This window comes from Suricata suricatta, chromosome 6 (assembly GCF_006229205.1).
Source record: "Suricata suricatta isolate VVHF042 chromosome 6, meerkat_22Aug2017_6uvM2_HiC, whole genome shotgun sequence".
NCBI lineage: Eukaryota > Metazoa > Chordata > Mammalia > Carnivora > Herpestidae > Suricata > Suricata suricatta.
The window spans coordinates 83,962,717-83,979,724 of NC_043705.1; the positions used below are offsets into that span (position 1 = coordinate 83,962,717).

Genomic DNA, 17,008 nt, shown 5'->3' on the forward strand with positions numbered 1-17,008 from the left:
CACCCAGGTGCCTTCCACTTCTGTTTCCTTATTTGTTCTGTGAAAACTCATATTCACCTTATCCACCTCCCATGAATACTGGGGAGACAGGAAAAGGTTTATATAAATGTTGTAGGCTACAAGCACAATTAAAATGTTATAATACATGATACAGTTCAAGGGGGTATTTACTGACTTTTATATTTAACTTGGGTCTTTAAAATTCATCTCGAACACACTTTATGCTGCCTCTGTTTATTAAGTCTGAAAAGAAGTCATGTTATGAACAACAGACTCTTTGCTAATGGAGTCAGCAGTTAGAGTATAAGCAAGCACCTCTGATGTGTTCTGTGCCCACAAAGGAGCCTTAATGCAAATGGATCGTTAAGGACAAGTCTTGAAATTTGAGGGTCAGGATCCAAGTATTGCCAAATCACTTGCAATACTGTTACACTAACAGGAGTCTTCTAAAGGCAAAGACGGGCATGTGTAGCTCCCACACTGGGATTTCTGCATCCTGAACTGACACTTCACTGAAGTGTTGGGAATGTGTGTCCCTAAAAGCTTTGGCTTTTAAATATGCCTGGTGCTTCTGTGGAGCATTTCTGTTTTGTTGGGGCATTTGGCCATGACCTCAATGAATCACAGAAAGTGAGTTACTGCAAGTTCACTCAGATATCTCTTTCAGAAAAAAACAGCTTATCACAGCTTCGTGTACCCACAAGGAAGTTCCAGAGACAAATTCTGCAAGGCATAACCACAGCATGTTACAAGGTAATTTCCCATCAGACAGGGAGCCATAACTCTGGAGACTAAAGGAGGATGCACAGACAATAGAGCTGTTTCATCACATGGGTACTGATTAGTCTGCATTCCTGCCCCAAAATGTATTACGGTTCTGTTCTGCAGTTAGCTGACAGGGGCAAAAATGCACAGACAAGCAGAAGGCGGAAATCCCCTTAACCCAGAAAATGTAACTGGTAGCTCCATGTTCCCTATCATTTCATAGTGGTTCTTAGGCAGCCTCCAAGAAAAGAAGTTATTGAGAAGAAATTCTCCAGAAATGGTGAGGTTTCAAAGAGTTTCAGAGAGATCTGTTTGTCAACAGTCATGGAACTCGTCAGTAACTGACACTATTGCAGAAAGCCCTGCCAAAGGAAGGCTCTCCCCTCCCTGCCTCCATGACGGATCTAGCAGCAGTTGAACATTTTGTCCTAAAGAAAGTAAAACCGAAAGCTATCCAGTTGTGGCTGACTGACGTCAGGCACTGTGGAAGCCTTAGAAAGAAAAATATTTAGGGAAAGAATTCTTTATGAAAACACATAGGATACTTACCTCCACTCATTGAGTAGAAGACAACAGAGACAGATACCAGTGGAAAGGTCTTACCAAATGAACATAATTCAGCTCAAACAATCCAGGTATCTGACTTAATAACGATGATCAAATTCCACTTAAAAAACGAGATGGGATTCTGGGGTGCCTGGCTGGCTCAGTCAGTTAAGCATTCAGCTCTTGATTTCAGCTCAGGTCATTGACCTTACGGTTCAGGAGACTGAGCCCTGTGTTGGGCTCTGTGCTGACAGCAAGAGCCTACTTGGGATTCTCTCTCTCTCTCTGTCTCTCTCTCTCTCTCTTTTTCCCCACTGGGTGCGCATATGCTCTCACTCTCAAAATAAATAAATAAACTTAAAAAAAAATGAGACAGGACTCAGAGCTGACTGGCACACCTTCTCCATGTGGCCACAAAACAACACAAGTTTCTCAGGTTTCAAAATCACCTCCTCTTTAAGGTTATTTAATAGCCTGGGTACAGTTTTGGAACTTACAGCAGCCTCTTAGCTTCTTTAGCAATTCATTTGGATACAGAATATGGCTTCATTTTCCTATATTCCACATGTGGTCACATACTTTGTACAGGTTTATAGTTGAGAAATCTTTATTTTCCATATACACCTCTTCCCCTTCTAAGCAATCTTGTTTGAATAAAAGGGACCAGGGGCGGCAAATCCGAGAGTTCTCTCTTTCTCCACACCTCTGACACATGGACAGAACCCAGAACAAAGCAGGCTATGAGAAAGACGACCTCACCTGTGGCCATCTGGCCATCTGAACAGAACGACTTACGTGCTAGATGTACCATACTTTAACCAACAATGAATTATCGGACGTGTAACCAACCGTCCTTGTTGTATAATGCTGCGGTGAAGAACATTAGGACAAACTCCTGGAAATAGAATTGTTTGGCCAGAGCCTCTCAATGGGAAATTGCTTCCCCCACAACAGCTCTTGCGATATACACTTCTGTTAGGTGTAACTCTCTTGCTTTACTCCCAACAAATCTAGATACACCATTTAAACAGTCTTTTTGTCAATACAGCTCCAAAATGACTTCTAGTCTTCATTTCCTTGATTGTTTGAGGCTAAACTTTATTCAGAAGTTTATTAGACATTTGATTTTATTTTTCTAATTGCCTGTTCATGCCCTTTGCCCGCTTTGACAGGATGTTGACCTCTTAGGGTTTGTTGTATATTACAGAGATAATCTTCCACCATATATATTGAAAATATTCTTTCCTGATTGGCTGTTCACCTTTTAACTTATATACGTTTTTTATATCTATGTTTTATATTATGTTGTCTTTTCCTTTACAGATCTTTTCCTTTTCAGATTTCTTCCCTCCACTTTTTGTTTAGAAATTCCTTCTCAACTCTAATCAGATAGCTACCTGTATTTTTTTAAAATTCATTTTTTAAAACTTTACTCCCTATGGAATTTCACTGCATATACAAATTACAAATCCAAATTTGTTTTTACTTAATAATTATCCTAGTACTACTAAATAATTATGCCCTTTGTACTGTTCTTATTGCAGCCATTACGATATAAGTAAATCCTTTTATGCTATTTTAAATGACAGTATTTTAATGTTTAACATTACATTAATGTAAAATACCTCTTTGTTTTTAAAAACTATTTTAGCTATTTATTATTCAGACAAAATTACTATGAAGATTTTTTTTTTAATCTCATAGGGCTTGGATCAGAACTTCTAGTCTCCCCATCCCCACTTCCCCCAAAGTCAGTTAAGTCAAGTTTAAGACTGAATGCCACATGAAAACATAGGCATTTTATCAACTGCAATTTTCTTTCTAGTGGCTCTCCTTACTAGACACAAATCCCTTGAAGAAAAACACATGCCTGTTTTTTCCTTAGTGTGTTCTATTCCTAACAGTTAGTGCAGTAAAAGCACCCATACAGTTACTGAAAGATTGAAATCAAAGTGATCTAGAACTGTTTTTGTCTTTAATATCTTATTTGGGTTAGCAGCTCTAACCCAAAATGGTTAAAACAGCATCCTTACTCTGCACTTGCTGAGTATAAACTGAGCAAAGGCATACAAGGGAGTTACAGGCCACTGCACCCAATTCTGGTCAATGGCATGATGAACCCAAATTACTGCAATAGCAACACAAAGGGCAAAATAAAGAGGAGGGTAGCACTGGGGCATACTAGGTTGACTAAAATCACAGATTAGGAATTTATGCTTGAGAAGTACAGAAACCTTACTAGAATGGGATCCTTTTTGTATCATTGCCATGCAGGAGTAGAGAGGTCCGGGAACTACTTTTAACAAGTCCTAGGGTTGCCTGGGTTGCTCAGTCAATTGAGTATCCAACTCTTGATTTTGGCTCAACTCATGATCCCAGGTCATGAGATTGAGCCCCTCATTGGGCTCTGTGCTGAGCATGGAGCCCACTTGGGACCTTCCCTCCCTCTCATAAGAAAGAAAAAAGTTTACAGCTGATAAACAAAAACAAAGTCCTAGAGCCAATGCTAGGAAAGATTTAGAACACATAAAGAACAATGGCTCAAGGACACGGAGGTGTAGAGAGAGAAGCAACCTTGGGTCTAAAAGATGTCCTGACTCAGTGTTCCTGACCCATCTTCTTCCCAGTGTGTTGCTGAAGGGACTCAACTAAGAAAAATCTACCTGCTAGTGAAGCTGGAAGGAATGATGTGAATCATGCCCAGTCTACTGGTAAGGATCATGGGATCACATGCATTATTTAGGATGTCCAAGGAGCACCTCTTTTGACTTAATTTACTGGTTCTGGGATATATTCACAAAGGTGCTATAGCAATATAGTGATGACAACAACTCAACGACCAAAATACATCGTGATCATCTACAAGGAAATAAATACATAAACTGTAGCATAGCCCATATTTTGTAGCTTTTAAAAAGAATGAGGTCTATTGGAGAGCTTAGAAACCCATGGTAGTATTACATTTTTAAAAAGTTAAAATTAGGATATAGCCTGATCTATTTTTATAAAAATATTCACCATATTTGTGTATGTTATATGAGGATAGATACATATTGAAGAATAAACACCAAGTTGTTAACATGCATTAAGGAGGAAGATGGAAATATATGAGGAAAAGGAACACAGTTGGCTTTTTAAGGGGACACTTCTATGTTGTTTGACTTTTTACAATGGGCATGCGTAGCTTTTGTGCCTTAAAAGAGAAGGCTAATAAATTATTATTCTTGAAAATAAAGACATGTCAACAAATTTTGAAAAATGGATATTAACAATGCAAATGTAAAATTATCTCAGAATTATCAAATGTAGAACAAACAAAATAATGAACCCCATTAGAACATACTTGAGACAGTCAAGCTTTGATGACTCAGAGCTGGAAAGAGGTACTACAATTAGTTTCCCTTTGATTTCAGGGACTCATTTATTCTGCTTATCTCAAGACAGAGCTAATAGACCAAATGGTTTTGAAAAGTCCTAAATGGTTCTCAACATTTGGGTATATTCCAGGAAGACTAAGTTAATTTAGCTATTCATAGAGTGGCACATTTGACAGGGAAAATGCAAATCAGATTACTATAGTTGGTGTTCAATTAGCCACTCAAACTGGAGAAAAAGCAGTGACAGATAAGATGAGATGATGCTATATCCACCATAATTTATTAGACTTTTGAAAGCCTCGTTCAACCTGCTCAGGAAAATATTAAGAAGGCTGTCTGATATTGCCAATTTGCTACAGAGGAACTGGAGGATAAATTAATGATCATATGACATTCCTTCTAATATACTCTAAAATACAGTTAAATCCAAGAAAGATATACAATGATCCCCAGTCAACTATCCCTAGAGTACTTTTCATGAAAGTTTTCAAACTGTGGGTCTTGACTCATGAATCACTCTAGAAATAAATTTAGTATGTTGTGATCAGCATAGGTCTAGATAAAACAAAACAACACAACAACAAAACACATCTGAAAAACCACTGCACTTAATAGTCCCTTTTTTCCTGCCCCCAACCAACAGGAGCAAAACACTTTCAAGTCTATTGGCCACATCCTGTGCTGGTTTTCAAAGAGCTGATTTCGCCATTAAGAAAAAGAAAGTCAAATTCCAGTATCCTTTAGAAAATTAAAGAGAATTCTATTTTCTCCACCTCACAACCAAGTGTTTATTATAATGGGTTAAGTGCTTTGTGTATGGATTTCTCCCTGGGAAATAATTCCTAAATTCCCCTTTCTTATATATTAAAATGCCACATATAAATGAGGGGGTTACCACAATGAAGTTGTAAGGCTGGGATCAGGCTAGGTTCCTAAGGATTGTGTTAACAGTCCAGACCCAGCAGCAAGAGCACAGGCACTGTGCCTTGGGAGCAACAGCTAATATTAATTCTCGAATCTGAAAGTTACTTCCTGCAATGTGTTGCTGGCACCTGGAATTCCAATGACTACTGTTGTCAGCAGAATTCAGGGTGAATGACATCTCCTGTTGAAGCTCTACCATGTGCCTCACACACAGAAGTAAAATACTGATTTCAAACCCAATAGCGAGGGGGATACCTCCTTGTGTCTCAGGCCGGTATGCTGAGCTCCCTTCCCAACCTCTGTACCCACAGACACACTCAACATATTCCAAACTCACCCTGTCTTCTTCCCTTGCCAGCCAACCCCTCCCACGCATTACCCTGCTGCCTGGCTGGCTGCTTCAACTTAATGAGCAAGTAAGTGCCAAGAGCCACGTTCTACCTGCCTATTTGCCTAAGTCAGAGGCTTGGGCATCCTTTTTGAATTCTTTCTCCCTACTACTCGCTCTTACCATCAGTTTTTCTTTTTTTTTTTTTTTTTAAGTTTATTTATTTATTTATTTTGAGAGAAAGAGTGCAAGCAGGGGAGGCGCAGAGAAAGGGGGAGAGAAAGAGAGAGAAGCCCAAGCAGGCTCTGCACGGTCAGTACAAAGCCCAATGTGGGGCTTGAACTCATGACCTGAGCCAAAACCAAGAGTCCGACGCTTAACTGACTGAGCTGCCCAGGTGCCCCTTCTCATCGGTTTCTGTTGATCTTATCTCATGAATCTTTTCATAAACTGTTCAATCCTCCTGTGTCCACTATCATCATTCTAGCTCAGGATACAATCACTCGCCTGGATTACACCAACAGAGCTTTACCTGGCTTTCCTGTCTCTGGCCTTCTCTCCAGACTGTTCTCCAAAGCCAGAGCCAACACTCTAAATGCAATTCTAAATACTGTGTATCACTTATCTTGCTAAAAGATCAGTATCAACAACAATCCTTCAACGACTTTCCTTTGCCCTTAGGTGGAGTCTAAATTTCTCAATGTGGCCTAAGAACCACCCTCTCTCCTCCCCCCAAAAATCTATCTTCTCTGGCCATACTGAACAAATTGCAGTTCTCTGGGTAAGTCACAATCCCTGCCTCCCACCCATGCCACTTAACTGTGCATCTCAGTTGGTTTCTGGAAAGACTTTATTTTTTTTAATGTTTTATTATTTTTGAGAGAGAGAGACAGACAGACAGACAGACAGCGTGAACAGGGAGGGCTAGAGAGAGAGGAGACACAGACTCTGAAGACAGACTCCAGGCTCTGAGCCAGCTGTCAGCACAGAGCCTGATGCAGGGCTCGAACCCATAAACTGTGAGATCATGGCCTGAGCCAAAGCTAGATGCTCAACTGACTGAGCCGCCCAGGTGCCCCTGGAAAGACTTCTTGAATCATGGTGGGCATCGTTCCCATGTGCCCTTCCTCCTTCCTATCACAGCACCCACCACACCGCCCAATGGCTCCATTTCCTGGGTCTCCTCCTCTAGATCCCCCTGAGGAGCACGCACGTGTCTGACTGGTTTACAACAACCAGCACCATGCCCAGCACGCAGCAAATGTGAAATGTGTGTATGTTAAAATTTAACATTACTCAGTTCCTCTGTATGGCGCAAGGGGAACTTTGGAAGAGTTAATTAAACCAGGCACTGGAGGGTCATTGTGACATTTGTACAATTACATAGTGTGAACTTTCCACAGTGGCTGGGAAGCCACAAAGCCTCTGAGGCACACAAGGACGGAAAATCTACAGCCAGAGGTTTGTGTGTCTGCCACACAATCTCAAAACAAACCGGAACATGAAAATCAATTACGGAAGTCTGCTTGGGATTATAAACCATGTTAACATTAACTATGTTTTACCTTTAAAACCACTTTGTAGAAAGAAATTACATTGAGAAATCACAATTACAACAGCTATTAGACTTCTCTATGGTCCTTTCCATTTTTTAACCATATATTTTTGATCTTTTTAAATGGCTATCATCATCGCATACATGTATTGCTAAGTTAATGTTATTTTGTATAGGTTTTCCAAGTATACAGTCCTCATATTCATGCTTTTAATGACTGAGTAAAGGCTATCAAGTAAGTATACAATTTTCTTAATCTTATTTAGGAAATTTCTGATCTTTACTAATTTAAATAATGCTATAACATATACATAAACACACATATATACAGGCACCTGGGTGGCCCAGTCGGTTAAGCATCAGATTCTTGATTTCAGCTCAGGTCATGATCTCACGGTTTTTGAGTCAGGCTCTGAGCCTGCTAGGGATTCTGTCTGCCTCCCTCTGCCTCCCCCTCCAACTCATTTGCTCGCTCTCGCTCGCGCGCTCTCTCTCTCTCAAAATAAACCTAAAAAAAAAACCACACATAAAATTGCTTTTCAAATTAGAACAGAATTGAATTTTTTGTTTCTCCTCATTTTAAAGGACTATGTCACTACCTCAGAGAACCATAAAAGAATGCCTGTTTGGACACTGTCCACACAAACAATATTCCTATCAGTGACTAGCATAATTACAGAAAAGGGAGCCTGGAGATCCAAATATGAGCATGGTACACAAGGAGGAATGAGCAAGAAAGGAACTGTGAGTGGTGACGAAGCCCAGGAAAGGAAGAGATGCTGCTGAACCAGGTAAGAGAAGCAGGAATTCGTGCAAGTGGAATATGAAAGACCGGAGAAGAGCAATTCTAGAGTTACTCTCGGCTCTTATTTAACTAAGATGCTACCTTTGAGCCGCCCCTCTTCAGAAAGAGCACATCCCAGTAGTGAGAGAACCATCTTGACATCTCAGCCCCCAGCAGCTTTTCTAGCAAGAAACTAAGTATCCAATTTAAACATGAAAGCCATGACTGACACCAGAGGACTCTGAAATCCTTCCAGTAGCTGGGGAACTAGGAGCAAACAAGGGAGCAGTGGCCAGCAGGGCAGGAAATGTATTTATGAGGGACACTGTAGGGAGCACATCCAAAGGAAGAGCAGAATCTCTCCCCACTCTGCCCATGACCAGTGGTCACCTCCGTCATATTGCCTCCTCACCCGACGTCCTGTCCTGGCAGCAACAGCTGAACTTCTGCCAGCAGCCCGATCCCCTCCTCAACAGGCTTCCTATAATTAAAATTTGATTCAGCACTCATGTAAATATTATTTCTCATACAACTGTCACCTTCTATCATTCTTGTGCTAACCTCAACAATTTTCCCATTCCACGTCCACTGTCAAAGAATAATAAAATCCTCCTAGATGTCTCATTCTTAATGAATGTGCTGTTTTCGTTTCCTCCCACCCTGGTAGCGTGGATCCAGCTCTAATGGAAGGCAAAGGGGATCTCAAGTCTCTGTACGAACACCAAGCAAGCTGTGGTCTCAAGTCATTACAGTCCTAGGTCTGTCTATTCTATTTATTTTATCAGAAAAAAAATCTTCTAACAATTATTTATACATCCTATAAGAAGCCAGCTTACTGTTAAGCCTTGAATTCAGCAGAGCTTAAAAATTAGAGGACAAATGGTCAACAAGTCATACTTTACTGTTAAAAATGTGATTTATTTCATGTACCATTACCCACCCCCACACCTCTTCTGTGTCTCATTCAATACCCTACAGAGACCCTTTAAGAACACAGTCTGTGCTTTCAGCAATAACTGACATCCCTGTAAATCCATGTAATGTTCAGAAAATAAATCCAGTGCTCTCTCTGCCATATAGCAACATTAATCTTATGAACAGTACCACAGAGCACCCTCCCCTCCCCCTTCCCTCCCCCTCCATCTGCTTTAAGTAGGGCAAGTATTTTACTCATGTTAATTGTTCTGACAGATGAGGATCAACACTGCTTTAATCCATTTGCAGCCTAGCACTGGGTACATTTGTCTTCTCAAATGCTGTTAGAGGCAAGTACACTGGCTGTTAGTAACACAGGAGCTACTTCAGGGCAATGCTCAGTACTCTTAAGTGACTGGTTCTACATTCCTTACAGAGGAAATCCAAGAAAAATTCTTCCCCAAACTGGTTTGGGGCTTTTGGATTGCCATGTGCTTGTATTCCAAGACTTTAAAAACAGTAGATAGTAGGATTTTGTTCAACAAAGGCAAATTGAATTGGTCTCCATTGATTTCTTTTAAGATGTTAGTGTATTGTCTCATTTACTAATTAATCTTATGCAAGTTCTCTAAAAGACAAAAGGATGAAGCTGAATTCAGTAGGACTTAACTATAAAATTCAGCAATTCAGTTGGGAACTGAGTGTGTTTTGCAAGAATATAGCACCTGTTTACAGCTCGCACTGGGAAGCATCAGAACCAAGGCCTCCTGGAGTTGACAAGGGCATAAGCCTTAGATACAGGCACGCCTGGGTTCAACTCCCAGCTCCACCATTTTCCACCTTTGTGCCCAGCTGCCGTGGATACTGGGGTATCAAACGATTTAGCACATTTAACACCCAGCCCCATACTCTCCGTACCCAAGGGCTTTGGGTGTGTTCACTTCAGCTACTATTATGCATACTTACATCTTGATTTTTAATTACCTGAAGAATGGCTTCATATGCTGCACTACGTATTCGCTAGATATTTCTCATCCCACCTCACAAGAGCAGCCAAAGAGGATTTCTACAGAGGAGGAACACTGTGCCGGCCTGACACCCTCCTCCCACAGTTTCAGCACAGATGTAGCTCATCACACTGTCCTCCCTGAGCACAACTTCTCAGCTGGCTCTGGACTCCACTGGCCCATCTCTACTGCTTACCCCCCCTCCACCGCCCCGGTTTTTGAATTTGCCATTTTCTCTTTCCTAATGCCTCCATTGGTCTTATTTCTATTTCTTCTTCAAGTCCACCCTCTGTCTCCCGTGTTTTCAATTTAATAACCTTATGCATTTCAAGTTTTCAGCATGGTACTTCCAGTTCCGAAATCTAATGAAGAAAAATAAATATGGTATGATTCAGATTTATGGAATGTATTGCATAGGGAACCCACCTGCAAAGCTTACTTGTTATCCCTCCCAGACAGGGTCACTGATTTCCTCCTTCCCCCACCCCCCACCTCTTCACCTCTCTGCTTTCAACCCTTATCAAGCTACATTGGTGAACAAAGTAGACAGGAGAAGAGTATTCTAGTTTGTGGGCTCTTTCTTCTTCCCCTTTCATGTGTGTGTGGGTGGGGAGGGGTGGCCCATGAGAAGCTACTTAACAGAAATTCCTATTACAGACCTGAGAAATCCTCATACTACAATTCCAGCCCTTCTTACCCAAAACAAGTATACATTTGCCATTTAGGATCTCAATAATGTAAACAAGGTTAACTTTTTCTCTATACAATAGAAAATATTAAAGATAAATGATAGGGGTAACTGGGTAGGGGTGCTCGGTTGGTTAAACATCCAACTCTTGGTTTCGGCTCAGGCCATCATCTCACAGTCCTAAGATTAAGACCCATCCATGATCAATTGATACCTCTCTCTCTCTCTCTCTCTCTCAAAAAAAAAAAAAAAGATTAATGTTATCTGAATATGGGACTTTAAAGGGTCATTTTGGTTTTAGCATCTTTCTGACTTTCTATATTTTACAATGAAGGGTAGAATTACTTCTCTTATCAGAAAATCATTGTAATTATGTGAAGTCATTGATGTTGTATTCCCATTCAGCACCCTACTTTGCAAACCATCATTAACTCTGTTTACAATTTAGTCTGAAATAATTCTAAGTAGCCACTTCTAATTCTGAAGAGCCAGAGCTTTGACTAGCCAAATTGATTTTATTGATGGAGTAGTGCCCTAAAAATCTACATGCATTCTTCTAAGCTCCAAGTTTAAGACCAAAAAATGTCTTCATGAACTAGCAACAGTCATTAAAGATAACTTCAATCACCAGAAACAGACAAGTTTAAACAGTTGCCAAATGTCGATAATTCCTAAAGATGAATTTTGATGGGAAGCTCTGATTCCCTAGTTAACAGTTTTCAAGGTTCTACTGTTAACAAAATACACACGGATGCACACAGGTCTTTTTAAAGACCAAATGAGGCAAATTTTAGACCAGTACAATTTGTCAGAAAACCATGACTAGCCTTAAAATGTCCAAATCAGAATTCTAAAATGGATTCTGGTGAGCTACATTTTTACTCCAAAGGAATTTAGCTTGGCTGTTGTATTGTTTCTAATAGCTGACATCAATACGTTAAGGAGATAAAAGGTAAACATATATGAACTCCAAAAACTAAATTGATAGCACCCAACAAAAATCCCTCGAATCTCTAACTATAGAATGCAATACGAATGAGAGAAAAAACACAGTGGTCTTAGCTATATTCTGACTGTGCACTGCCATCAGAAGAGTGGGGTCAAATCTGACTTTATTCCCTGGGCCTCAGTTTCCCCAGCTATAGGATTATGAGCCCACTGGACATGATGCGGTCTGAGGATGAGTATGAATGAATGGATCTAGTGACAGAGTTGACACATGCAAGGTGTTGGCCTTCCAGTGTTAACCACAAAACGCCCATCTCAAGCCAATACCCATATTAAAGTCACAGCTCCAAAGCCAATACCACGTAAAAATAACAAAAACATCGTGAAACTGGCCATTCTGAAGAACATGGGAGTTTCTCTGGCTGTGACTTCAGCCATCTCCCACCCTACGTACGGAGTGCCTGTCCTGCCCGGGTGCTTGTAACAGTCCCCACGCCAATACCAGCTCCCTGCATCATCTGTCCTTCCTGAACCACCCAGCCAGAGGCCCTGCTGCTATGACCGGGCCAGAGCTGTGCTCCATGTCAGCTGTCCTATTTTTATAAAGTAACAGCCACAGTGCTCTTCTTCACCGGGGTCACTCCTTACCCGTCAGTTTAGTTTCTGTATCAGGGGAGCGCCCCACAACTGAAATGCTTTTAAGGAGGTTTTTATGGGAGAGGAGGAATTAAACTGCCTTCTATACATTATACAAAATTTCTTCATTCCATTAGCATTTACCAAACAGCCTGTGTGAAAGGCACTCTTCGTGTCTGTTCTTCTATTAGAGCACTCAAACCAGACCTACTGCTGTAGTGTGGTTAATTGGGCACACATGCTTTCTGCTAACTAAATGGTAAGTGATTCATTTAATATGCACATTCTGGGTACCTGTTAGGCACTGGGCATTCTATTACATATGCACGTCAAGATTGATAAGACACTCCCCAACTTCCAAAGGGAACACCTCAAAAAAGTACACAGAGACACTCACTTCTAAATATTTAAGCATTTGGGGCCCCTGGGTGACTCAGTTGGTTAAACATCCAACTGCAGCTCAGGTCATGATCTTGTGGTTCATGAGTTCAAGCCCCGTGTTGGGCTCTGTGCTGACCACTCAGAGCCTGGTGCCTGCTTCTGGGTCTCCCTCTCTCTCTGCCCCTCCCCTGCATGTACCCTGTCTCTCCCTCTCTCTCGAAAATAAACATAAAATCAAACTTTTACAAATAAGTATTAAAGCACTTGCTACTTCCTTTCACCATATATCATATATCACAGTGAGTTTTGTATTTACACAGCAGCTCCGTGCATGATGGTGAGAGCCTGAATTTAAGCTATGTCCAGTTCCCAGCAAGAAGGACTGGCAGTCAACACTCCTTGCATGCTTAGCAAGTGTGGACCTGACAATCTAGACAATAGGAAAGTGTACACTGAGTAACAGTGCTGTCCATACTGCCACAGAGGCAGTGCAAGTCCCAGTAATTTGCCATCAGACAGCCAAAGGGGACTACATGCAGTTCCCACCTGTGCGGATTTAGTAAGATTTTATTGGAGAGTGGGCATTTGGGCTAAGCCTGGGAGTAGGATTTCCACAGGTATGAAGGGAGGGGGGGAGGTGTCCAGGTGGGCAGAACAGCCTAAGTGAAAGCATCCTATGATTTACGCTGGCTACCTAGCTGCTGGAAGACAGCCTTACACAGCTGGCTGGGGGGGGCAGTCTCAGCCCTAGCTGCTCCCTATTGTTATGATTTAGAAGGTTAGAGGCTATTCTAGCAGCCAAAATGCAGGCCCCGTAGCCCCCTGATTCAAAGTGGAGGGAGGTTTGAAAGGTTTAAGTCCTGTGTGTATGACAGAGAGAGAAAAAGATCGTTTTAATAATAAATACCTCTAAATTACAATGTTTTCAATAGATGACTCCTTTCAAATCTATCTTTTTTCCTTTAGGTACTAGGTTAGAGAAAACCTACAAAACTCTTAACAACTTTCATTTCTTTCTTACCTCAGAAGAGAGACACGTAAACAGTCAATGCTCAACCCTCATTAAAACATCAAGGTCATTGACCCAGTAGTATCCTGGCCTCACCCAAGGGTTTCAGTTCCAAGTAAGCCTAGAGAGGGACATTGTATTAACTGTCCCAAATGACAATCCAACCTTAGCTGCATTAATAGGAATACTGTATCCAGCACAATATCCAGAATACCGACCCAGAGCTGGTCAGACACCTGGAGAAGTATGCACATGCAAAAACCCCATCCTAAGGGTGCCGAGAAGAAACCAGACCATCTAGAGGGACGTGAACTATCTGGAAACCCTCACTAGTAAGGAATGATTGCCCAAATTCTCTGATGTTCTGCCTGACACAAAACATGGGGAGGAGGGTGGGTAAAGGGCTACCATTACCCAGCTCCTGCCACCCTGGCCCTCTGCTAGCCTCCCCCTTCCAACATCCCAACACCGGCCACCCCACCTCCCCGCCCCCACATCTTCCCAATTCCCAATTCTATTCTCCACGTGCACAACTCAAGCCCATGGAGGTCAGAATAACTATCCAAAGCCACAAAGCTGATGAGCAGAACGAACATCTGACTCCAAAACCTATCTCCACCTTGCTCCAAAGCTCTTTAGAGGAGAGAGCTGCCATTTAATTTTTAGTGATCTTCCAAAGAACGGTCATCTCTTAATATGACAGTTTGCTCTTATGAGACTGTTTTCCCGCTTATTAGCACCATGTCTTTGTTCAGAAGAACTTGGCAACACAAAGTATCAATACTTTGGCAGAATAAAATGGGATAATTTGGGTCCTTAACCCAAAGCTCTATTTCTACTTAAGAGATTCTAAAAAAGCTACAACATTAGCTTTTAATTCTTTGCCACCCACTCTCCCACCAACTCAATTGGTTTTCCTTAACTTCTAGGCATAACTTAATTTTTTTGTTTGGGCTGCTCAGAGAGATGCTGGAAAAAAAATGAAACCAACTTCTAAAACTCTATTTTGCTAATTTGTGGAACAGCACATGGCTTTCCTCTACAGTGGCTCAGTTTCTATAAAGGAAGTGAGCTCAACCAGGCTTGTTTTTATTAAAAACGTCAAAAGAAGAAATGGACAGGTAGACGTCAAATGAGTCTGTCCAAAGACAGAACTTCTCTGTAAAAACTTTACACTCCATTGACAGAAGTATACTAAACAGCTAATAGCTTGAACTTCACATCTCCAATTCTATGATTATACTCTGAATCAGGCAATTAAAAAAAAATTTTAAAGGCCTTACAGTCATGCACTATAAAGAAAAACTTGTTCTGAGAACTTCTGTCCCCAAACCCAAATCTCATCCCCTCCACCTTTTAATTGAAATGAGAGAGAAGGATGGCAAAGACACCCAGAGGACCATATAGGGGACTCTAATGACCATATACCACTGCATCTACTACAGTGCATTGGTCCAAAACCTGGGAATAAATGTTAGGCCACAGAAGGCTGTTAACCATCCCATGTGTAAATGGCTTTTCCATGATGGCTGAAACTTTTTACCTTTATGAGGAGAGAGTGGGCATAAGAAATTGAACGTAACCAAGATCGGGCCCTGCCTACGTGCTGTCTGAGGTGAGGCCCCAGTTCCCTAGGCAATTGGGAGAGACAAGAGGATGAGGAAGGGCGGCTATCTGAATGGGAAGAGTTCCCCTGTGCTGTCAGGTCTTACTTGACAAGATACAAGTCCTAGAGGGGACACCTCTTCCCCAGACCTGAAAACCGGGAGGGAAAATAAATGGCTCTGACCAGCTCAGGAGACATTAATGTCAAACCTGTGCTCACATATTTGACCTATACCAAGTGTCCACACACAGAGATCATCTATCTTGTCTGAGATTGTAGAAACTCTGGTTACATGATTTCAAAATTCCTAGATGCATGAATTCCCAACTCCTAGGAGAGTAGAAGCAGCAAATGAAAAGGACCAGAGATAGCCACACAGATAATCACAAACACTGACAACTGATGAGAAAGTAAGAAGGGCAATTATGTTAAAAAGCAAACGTAAACACTCAGCAGCAGCCCAGGATTGCCGAGAGGAACAAACAGCTTTACCGACTTCAGGCATTCGAGTCATTACCATCCAGGAGCATGCTAAAATAATTTATTATTATTACGGCTTGGTAGCAGAATATATAAAAGAGATTTACAAATTCTAGTTCACACTAAGTTCATGGTGAATTAAGCGTACCCATGGCTGCCAAGGAACTCTGTAGTCTCAGGACATGGTAACAGAGGCGGAAAGGGGAATGTGAAGAAGGAGTTAACTTCTCCCCACCCCACACTGGTCAGATGAGTTCATTTCTTGATTCCTTGACTCGAGAAGGAAGAGCAATTAAGCGTGTGTTTAAATGAGAGGCACCAGGACCCTGAGATTTGGAAATGGGTAATATGAGAAAGTTTGTAGGGCTATTTTTTTTTTTTTTTTTAGTGGAGGGATGGTGCGTGTATGTTGGAGAGAGGGGATGATACATAAACCCAATACATAGGATTGAATCAGAGCTGCTGCTGACGCAGAGTAGGGGTCTCCTGGGCTTCCCAGAGGAGGACACACACCCTGTGCTGCAATGATCCTCTTGGGTTACTAGGGCTCCGACCACACCTGTTGGTCCCCCCCGGCTCAGAGGCCATACTTCTCAAACTGGGGGGACCCCAGTGTGGGTGACAGGGTGTGTGCCAGTAGGCACTTGAAGCCACAACATATGTGGCTCTGGAGGGAAGAGGAGCTATAAGCTGGCCCTTCAGATACATCGTGTTCAGTGTGCACAGTCTTCCTTATTTAAGCCTGTCTTAAATATGAATGGATTTAACATGAAAAATCTGTGGATTTCTTTAAATGACTTGAATTCTAGCAACACAGTGTTTTGAGGAGGCATGGTGACCATGGACTCAAAGGGAAGGTAGCTTCCCCTCTTGACCACTGCTCTCCATAATGAACACCATCTCTGAGACAAAAACAAATAAACCTTCTAGCCCACTTCATTGATTTAACCTACCCTGCCTGGCATTTGGGTTTGTGGAAGCCTGCCTTAGGGCAACACTTTACTTGATTCAACCAGAACTTAAAAAAAATTTTTTAAGACTGGCATGGATATATTAAAG

The 17,008-nt window shown here is 41.6% G+C and overlaps 1 protein-coding gene and 1 long non-coding RNA gene across 7 annotated transcripts in view; one reads left to right on the forward strand and one right to left on the reverse strand.

The window, feature by feature from the left end:
* MCC (MCC regulator of WNT signaling pathway) overlaps positions 1-17,008 on the reverse strand; it is a 257,976-nt gene that overhangs the window by 126,374 nt on the left and 114,594 nt on the right. The gene's annotated exons all lie outside the window — the stretch shown is intronic.
* On the forward strand, positions 1,165-10,697 carry LOC115294737. 6 transcript variants are annotated; one of them, XR_003910107.1, is made up of 6 exons: positions 1,165-1,400; positions 3,939-4,022; positions 6,622-6,721; positions 8,081-8,286; positions 8,947-9,037; positions 10,185-10,697. It is a non-coding gene; the product is annotated as an uncharacterized LOC115294737 (long non-coding RNA). The 6 variants fall into 6 exon arrangements; XR_003910106.1 differs by lacking the exon at positions 10,185-10,697 and adding an exon at positions 5,971-6,028 and having other exon boundaries at positions 8,947-9,362; XR_003910105.1 differs by lacking the exon at positions 10,185-10,697 and adding an exon at positions 7,672-7,730 and having other exon boundaries at positions 8,947-9,362.